The sequence below is a fragment of the Girardinichthys multiradiatus genome, chromosome 2, assembly GCF_021462225.1.
Source record: "Girardinichthys multiradiatus isolate DD_20200921_A chromosome 2, DD_fGirMul_XY1, whole genome shotgun sequence".
Taxonomy (NCBI): Eukaryota; Metazoa; Chordata; class Actinopteri; order Cyprinodontiformes; family Goodeidae; genus Girardinichthys; species Girardinichthys multiradiatus.
This window is the reverse complement of record NC_061795.1, coordinates 44,234,218-44,242,585: the sequence shown is the minus strand read 5'-3', so window position 1 is coordinate 44,242,585 and position 8,368 is coordinate 44,234,218.

Below are 8,368 nucleotides of genomic sequence, written 5' to 3'. Positions count from 1 at the left end.
AACTGCTTCTTTATGGGAAGGGCTTGATCCCACAGGACGGTTTATACAGACAAACTAGATTCAATAAATCTTTGGATCATAATATAATTATAAACGCGGCAACAACATGGCACACGCCACAAACTGAGTGCAGATTAGTAAATGGCAAGCTGAAAAACTGCCTCACCTTTTCTATTTTCAAATACTTCTGAAAAGACACAAAATCACAAAAAACATCAAACAACACCAGAAACACAAAAATACATCAACTTTCTGTAAATGAATTCAGTTCAATACATTTATATAGCACTTAATCACAACATAATGACATCTCAAGGCACTTTACAAGACAAACAGGTCTAATTCACATTCAAAAATATATAATGCAAATCAGTTCTAATTCATTCCGATCCGATCCGATCATAAAGTCATATTCAGATCCTATTTCATACAGTCTAATCCAGTCCTAGTTGTATTTTAGGGCAATCAAAGCCAGCTGATCACATAACTCCTGCTGGCCAACAGTAAGCAGGTTGCGTCGTCATTAACTTTGCGACAATCTCTCCTCCCGAGCAAAGCATGTGGTGGCAGTGGAAAGGAACACCTGCCTTTTAGCAGGGAGAAACCTTCAGCAGTTAGAGAACATGGGTCAGAATGGGAATCTGGTTGTGGGTGGGGCGGACAATACAGACACACAAAGAATACAGACGCTCTGAGCCAGGAGTACTTTCTATAGGAAGTTCAATTCAATTCAGTTTTTTTATATAGTGCCAATTCACAACATGTCGTCTCAAGGCATTTTACAAAGTCAATTTAATAGAATTATAGAGATGCCAGGTCAGGTATATAAATTCCAATTGATCCTAATTATCTAACAGAGCAGTGAAATTCAGTTTATTATTAAAATTGGTTAAAAAGCATGTAGCAACAGTGGACTATCGCTTGCAATGTGTCGTTGACAATGCAAGAGACCACAAAGTAATGAAAACCAAGAAAAAATTAAAACAACCATCGACGCACAAAGTCATCTCAAATACACAAGACAAAACCAACCAACATTATTGATTCTTAATGAACATCAAGTCAGAGGCCAGGTTAATCTGGAACAGGGTGGATCATCACCATGTGGTTGGAAATGAGTTATGGCTTCAAGTAAAGGAGTCTTTCTATCTTGAGGTCTTGTTTAGAAGCAGACCAGCAGGACAGGATCACACACACATTAGCACCTGAAATGATCTCTTCAGCTGTGGGGTCGCAGCACTCCCGCAGCTGATGGTTTTCTATATGAGTTTCTATTCTGTGCAATAGGAGTTGCAATTTGAAGTGGTCAGTGTCTCTGGTAATGATGCTTCCTAGACACCGTCCCACTGAGGTGTTTTGGATGTGTCCTACTCTGAAGAGGCCTTGAGGCAGATCCAGGGCCTGCTGGAGAGATCACAGTGGGTTTTGGAACACCTCAAAGTCCCACCTGATGAGCTTTAGGATGCAGCTCTGGAGAAGAAGGTGCTGCTGAATATGTTCCCTTGGCCTACGGATGGATGGATGGATGGATGGATGGATGGATGGATGGATGGATGGATGGATGGATGGATGGATGGATGGACGGACGGATGGATGGATGGATGGACGGATGGATGGATGGATGGATGGATGGATGGATGGATGGATGGATGGATGGATGGATGGATGGATGGATGGATGGATGGATGGATGGATGGATGGATGGACGGACGGATGGATGGATGGATGGATGGAACAAATAAATAGAAGTACATGACTAAAAAGACAGAAAACAACCACAGAAATCATAAATTGATGTTAAATGACAATAAAGAGACAACAAAAGCCCTCCAATGTGTTGCAAAAGAATGAATTCATGCAAACAAATGTCTTAATATTACCTAAAAAACCCAATAACATTGAACAGGTCTGTGTAAACAAGTCAGCTCTATGAATGAATCCCAGGTCCTTTTCCAAGACGGATCAGCTGTGGTTAGTCAGGAGCAGTGAGGTGTTGTGTTTAATGTTTTATTCTAATGCTCTGTTTCTGTTCTAATTGTTGGTGGACAAGCAGAGCTGCTGCAGGCAGTCACCTCTCTGCCTGTGCAGATGTTTTTTTCTCCAATGGATATCCCACACACAGACACAGCATTTGTCAGCTTCACCTCCATCTTTTCCAGCTCCAGCTGCTCGGCGAGCTGGAAAGCCCTCTGTGCTGTAATTAATTGAGGGGAGATTACACGCTCTTCCAACCATGTAGTCTGTCATCAGAAGCCATTATGCATTAATATTAGACGCTTCTCCACGGTGTCAACAGCAATTTGGAGGGCAGCTAAAGCTGAGTGGGTGTGAAAGTTTAGAGCTGGTGTGCACTAGGCCAATTTCGGGCCCGAGTCCGTGAATGGGCTGGCATTAAATCAGCAGGTGTATTTATAGCCGAGAGAGGGGTCAGCATGCTCATAATGCAACGCTCACAACAGATGGGTCACAATAATCTACTCCAGGCCAGAGATTAGAGTTTATATTCTGAAAGAATTACATTCATTTTTTCTGTGGTTCAACTCTGACAATCTGTCTCATTTACATGCATGCAGTTTGTTCAGGGCTTTATGAAAAAAAACCTCGGCTCTGTTCAGAGTGTGCAGGAAATACAGAGTTTTAGTTAAATGTGTCTCGTTCTTCTGTCATTGTTGTAGTAATTGTAGCTTTCTTTTTGTAGTTTTCTTTCTTTGCATTTCTGTGAAAGTCACATATAAAGAATACAGACACATGCACTTTGTTGGAGGCTTCTTGGTGCTCTGCATCTTCATGCACATCTGGTCAGGCACAAAACAATTTAAAGACTAAACAATAAAAGAAAAGAAAGAAGTTAAGAGACATTTAATATATTTTCAAACAATACTAAAATATTTCTAAATTTAAACCCAAACTGAAATTTGCTTGTCAGTAATAAGTGAGAAATATGGAAATTAATGTTCTTAATGCCGTTTTGAATTTCTTTGCTTTTGTACTATTCATTAAGTCAGCTATTTCTAATTTATTTATCCATTTCATTTTCTTTATTTTTTTAATTTATCAAAATAGTTAATCACTGTGTTTATTTTAATTTTATTTATTGTTGTTTTAGTATTTATTTATTTATTCATTACCTTGTCTATTTTTGTAAAGGTTTATTTTCTCATTTTGCCTTTAGTTTGATGTGGCGCAATAAACTTTACCATACAGACTGCTCAGGCCTCAACTTTGACCTCTTCAGGTTCCTGTTTATCACTTCAGCTTAAGTCCTTGGAAGTTTAGGTAAAAAGGTAATTAAAGATACTTTCTCTATGCAGAGCACAACACATCCATACATCCAGATTTGTCAAACAAAATGTCTGAAGTTATGAATCAATTCTGAGTATTACAAAAAAAGTTATAAAAACGTTAGTTTCACAAAATCATCCAATTTTAGGTACAGATTCTGTTTCTATTGTTACATCAGTGAATTGCAAACCAAACCAGTGAATCTGAGCAGAAACAATAAATCACGTCTGTCTGAGTCCATGAAGCATGTTTGGCTCCTGAAATTCTGATATGGATCTGAATAATTAACTCCAGCTGAGTGCAGAGGAACCCCGGCTGCAGGCGGTTTGTTGGACGCCTATGAGATGTTTATCTGATTGTAACGCTTCATTTTTCTCATGCAGCGTTGAGACTGTGACAGCAGCAGAACAAAAGCAGCAAAGTGACACAGAGAGCCAACAGCAGGCGAAGACAAACGGATTGGAGGAGAAAAGAAAACAAAGAGGACTTCTTCTGTTCTGATTTATTTACTCCTAATGAGGCGAATGACCCCCTCCCTCTGAAGTCCCGCTAATTAAACACTGAATCCACCTCAATAATGGGATTATATGAGACAAACACAAAGAAAAATAAATCAGAGCTTCACTTCATTGTGCTTCACATTTGATTTCGAATACAGTTCACAGTTTTGTTTTAATCTGCATTTTATCATCATTACAGTTTATAAAAGATGCAGAATTCCTTAGCTGTTGTTCCCAGCTGTGTTCAGGTGCTCCTGTTTAATCCATTACCAGATTTAAAGCTTGGGAACTTGTTATTCTTTGGTCTGATAGTGGCACAATCTGTAGTGCATAACAATAAAAAATAGCTCAATGGGCCACAAACTGATGTTGGTTAAATTCCCACATCAAACACCTACATCATCGACTAATCAGCTGCTTAACACAGATGGAACCATCAGCTGGTGCTCATCTCCATGGCTCCCTTACGGTTTGTTTACAGGCAGATAGGAATTTCCTGAATGGAGTTCAGGACCACAGAGATAATGTGAGGAGCTCCATCATCTGCATGGAGGTCAAAGTAAAGCATCGGCTCCTCCACATCAACAGAAGACAGCTGAGGTGGCTCATCTGATCAGGATTCTTCCTAGACACTTCATCTGGATGCTTTCCAAACTCATCCCACTGTAAATGTAACTTGTTACCACCTCTGCTTTCTGGTCTGCCCTGCCTTTGGACAACTTAAACCTACCTTAAACATCTTCAAACCTTTCAAAAATGCTGGTCTTCACTTACCTTCACCTACCTGCCGTCCACCCTACTACTTCAAATCACTTCAGCACACTTCAGATACAACCAACTTACCTGAACAGCTCTGACTTTCCTTCTTTCTCCTCCAGATGCCTCCAGGACCTCAGACCCACCTGAACATCTCTAACGTTCTTCTCTCTCTCTGTTCCAAATGACTGTTGAACATCAGACCTACCTCGACGCCTCTGACTTTCGGACCTATTAGGCGGATTTTGTTTTAAAAAAAATGAAAATATGGATCCGTTCTCATTTGTTCAATATTTTTTGAGCAATGAAGTGTTCCTGCATTGAGAGAACAAACATAGCAGATTCTAGAGATGGAATTAAAGCAAATTAAAATTCATTAGAAATATATGTTCTCTTTCAAATGACTTCTGGTTTTATACTGAGACAAATTGAGGAGTGGGTAGGGTTGCTCAATCCATCCATCCATCCAAGTGCTCCTATGACCTTTAAGCTGGTATGTGTCTCTAATATTAATATTATTATTTATCTGAATATTTACTGGGGGTTTTTCAGTTTGTCGCATTTAAAAGCAGTTTATAAAACCTGACTGAACCTAACTTCTTATCTGTTTATCAGTGACAGTTCCTTAAATCAGCGCCGGCCCTTCCAGTATTGACTGTAAATAAAACATTTGTGAGTTAAAGCTGCAGCTGTAATTGGCTCCAGCGACAGGAGACGGGCTTCCAACCTGACACACAGAGGAGGTAATTACACCTGTCGTCCTCCTGAACGCTCGCCTCAGACTCACCGACGTGTCGTCACATCTCACAGCGAGCTCTTTAACAGCATGCTGACGGAGGGATGAGAGGAGACGACAGAAGCACTGAGGAACGCTGACAGCGGAGTAAACAAACACCATTCATCTGTCCTCACAGGAGAAACAAGCTGACCTTTTCTAACTCTGAAGACAATTCAGCAGGGAGCGTTTTAAACATTTCAAAGTTTAATCGGCTCCAATTTGAAGTGTTTTCTTCTTAACTGACACCTTTGTCTTGTTTCAACCCTCCATCTCCTGATCCTCAGGAGGAACAGATTAAACATTTTAGCAGCGGATCATCTTTGAAGAGTCTGACTGCACACTTTAAAAGACAGTTTGAAAACATAAAAGCAGAAAGATGACCTGCGGACCTTTTCTACACATACGAAAAACAGAGTGGATTTCTTGAAATGACGAAACGTCTGTCATCTTTTTGGGAGGAAGTGAGACATCTTGTCTCTGCAGGAGCTCACACAACTCATACCTGCAGACCTGAAGGCTTGACTTCTGAAAAAGACAAGTGTCACAAGACGCTTACTGTGTGTCCCTGACAGTAAAGACATTTCTGCATGATCTCACTTTATTTTTTTTTCTAAGATCAGACGATAAGAGCTCCAAAGCGAACAGGAAGCTGTCAATGACAAGTTCAACCTCCAGGCAGAAAAGGTGGGTACAGTATTGAAAAACCAGAATAAAACAGTTTCATTACCTTTGACCTGCGCTTCCTGTCAGTCAGGGTAAGGATATTTCTATTTTTTTATCTCAGTTTTATTTAATTTGCTAACATCCACGTCTGTATTTCAGGCTCAAACACAGTAACAGCTGTTTCACTGCAGTTTTTTCACGTCGCATTGTCCACAATTCTTTTCAAAACCCCTGAACATGTTCTGTCATTGAGGATGTAAAGCCATGGATAGTCCCATTTGCCCTGCAAACAGGTCCTAAGCTGTCTGACTGTATGGGCTTGTTGTCCCATTTTTGGTTCCTAAATTCTCTACTGGTGACAGATCAGGTCTGCAGGCAGACCAGCCCAGTAGCAGTATCATTTTCTTCCTCAGCCATGCCTTTAAAATGTGTGGATGATGTGCCTTCCATTTGTCTTAATGACAGAAGTCAAAGCTTTAGATTTTTTCCATTTGTCATCCCACTGTCTAAACCAGTGGTGTCCAAAGTCGGTCCTCAAGGGCTGGTGTCCTGCATGGTTTAGCTGTTCAAGACAGTTGAACCTAATGAGTGCTTAATTAATAGGCCTCTGCAATAGAATGTATGGAACCAGAACTCCACCACTACAGACCACAGCAGCACTTTCATTGCTTCAGATGGAGCTCTGATCCATCTATCCATCTTCTTCTCCTTCCTGCCATGACTCAGGAACACCAAGATACAGGAACTCTTCTCATTGAGGTTTAGACTCACCCCTGACCCAGTAGTAACATCCTTTGGGGTTGTTTAAACATTTTTGTCAAATCTTTGCTGTCAGACAGTTATTTCCTGCTTTAGTTGCCTTTATTTCACACTTCTTTGCCACTTGGATGCATTAACTAACATTTTGTTACTGCTCCAACAGAAACATTTACTATTTAAACTAGTGACATTGTGTGCAACTACACTGTCATATCCACAGAGCTGTGTGTAGGTAGGTGTGTTTCTCCTCACCTTCTCTAACTGCAGGGTATAACTGGCAGGTGTGCTCCTGTAGCTGCAGCTCATCAATCCCCATCAGGAGGGGCATAAATGGGAGCAAACTACCCAGCAATTGTTTTGCTCACATGCAAACCATCAGGCCTACCTTAATTGTGTCATTGAAGTTATGACACTTTGCTGTTTTTTCCTTGTAGGTATCAGTTCCCTCATTCATGCTCAGTTTCTGGCTTCCTGCACTTTGCTGCCTTGTTTTTTGTGATTACTGAAGAAATTCTCCACCCGCAAATCTCCTCATTGCCTCTCTGGTTGCCCTCCTGTTACAAGTTGTGGGATTTCTTTGACACCATCACTCACTCACCTGCCTGTCCACCCTGCAACAGTCCTCTGCTCAGTAATCCCCTACTCTGGAAAGAAGCAAGCATTAATCCAGCCGCCATACACCACTATCTGTCAACCTGAGACTCTGTGGATACCTCACCTTCCCTGAAACTCCATCACTTCCTCAAGCAGCAAAAACCTCCCTTCTTCCACTGTGCAAAATTGTTCATCATGTTCAATCTCGGACAATAACCACTTTCCTCTCCTACTCAGTGCCGATCTGGACCTCCACCATGAACCCAAAAGGACCCTCTCTCTGCACAATAGTTTCAGTAAACCTTTCTTGTGTGTCCGTGATGGATTCCAGCACTAGAGTCAAACATTTAACAAACATGACATATACCCGATGAACTGTTTGTCAGCACTCAGACAGCTTTTTAAATTCTACCTCCTGTTAAACAGATATGTGTTTCTAAATCATGAGATTATTTAGCATTTTTTCTAGTTTGATTTTAGATACACAGAATAATTTCACAGTTTTTATTATGCAAAAACTAAAACATGAACAATGCTGTCCTCAGATAAACAGACAAGTTAAATGTTCCTCCTTAAAAAGGAGGAGGAGGACAACAACTTTATTGCTTCTGACGTTCAACAGCTGCCACCTAGTGTTACATCGGGGATGTTTCAGAGATCTCTGAGCAATGTGATGATGGACTTCTGAGAGGACGCGGGTGCATCCGTAACAGTGTATCCCAACATGATTTAAAGTCGTTGACAAACATTTAATCAGTAACTGCAGTTCCAACCTCCAGATCAGAATCATTACAAGTAGTGAAAAAAAGGTGTTCTCTACAGATGAGAACCCTAAGAACCAGTGTCAGAGTGATGGAGACAGGAAAAGTGTGGAGACAGTCCTGAAGCAGGAACTTAAAGATCTCCAAGAACAAGTAAGAGGAGAACAAGGCTGCAAGACATGCTCTACAGAGCATCACCAGTTTCACCATCACGTTTAGCCTACTCTCTCTAAGGTCACAGGAGTAGTTTATAAGAGAGAAGAATAATACCACCA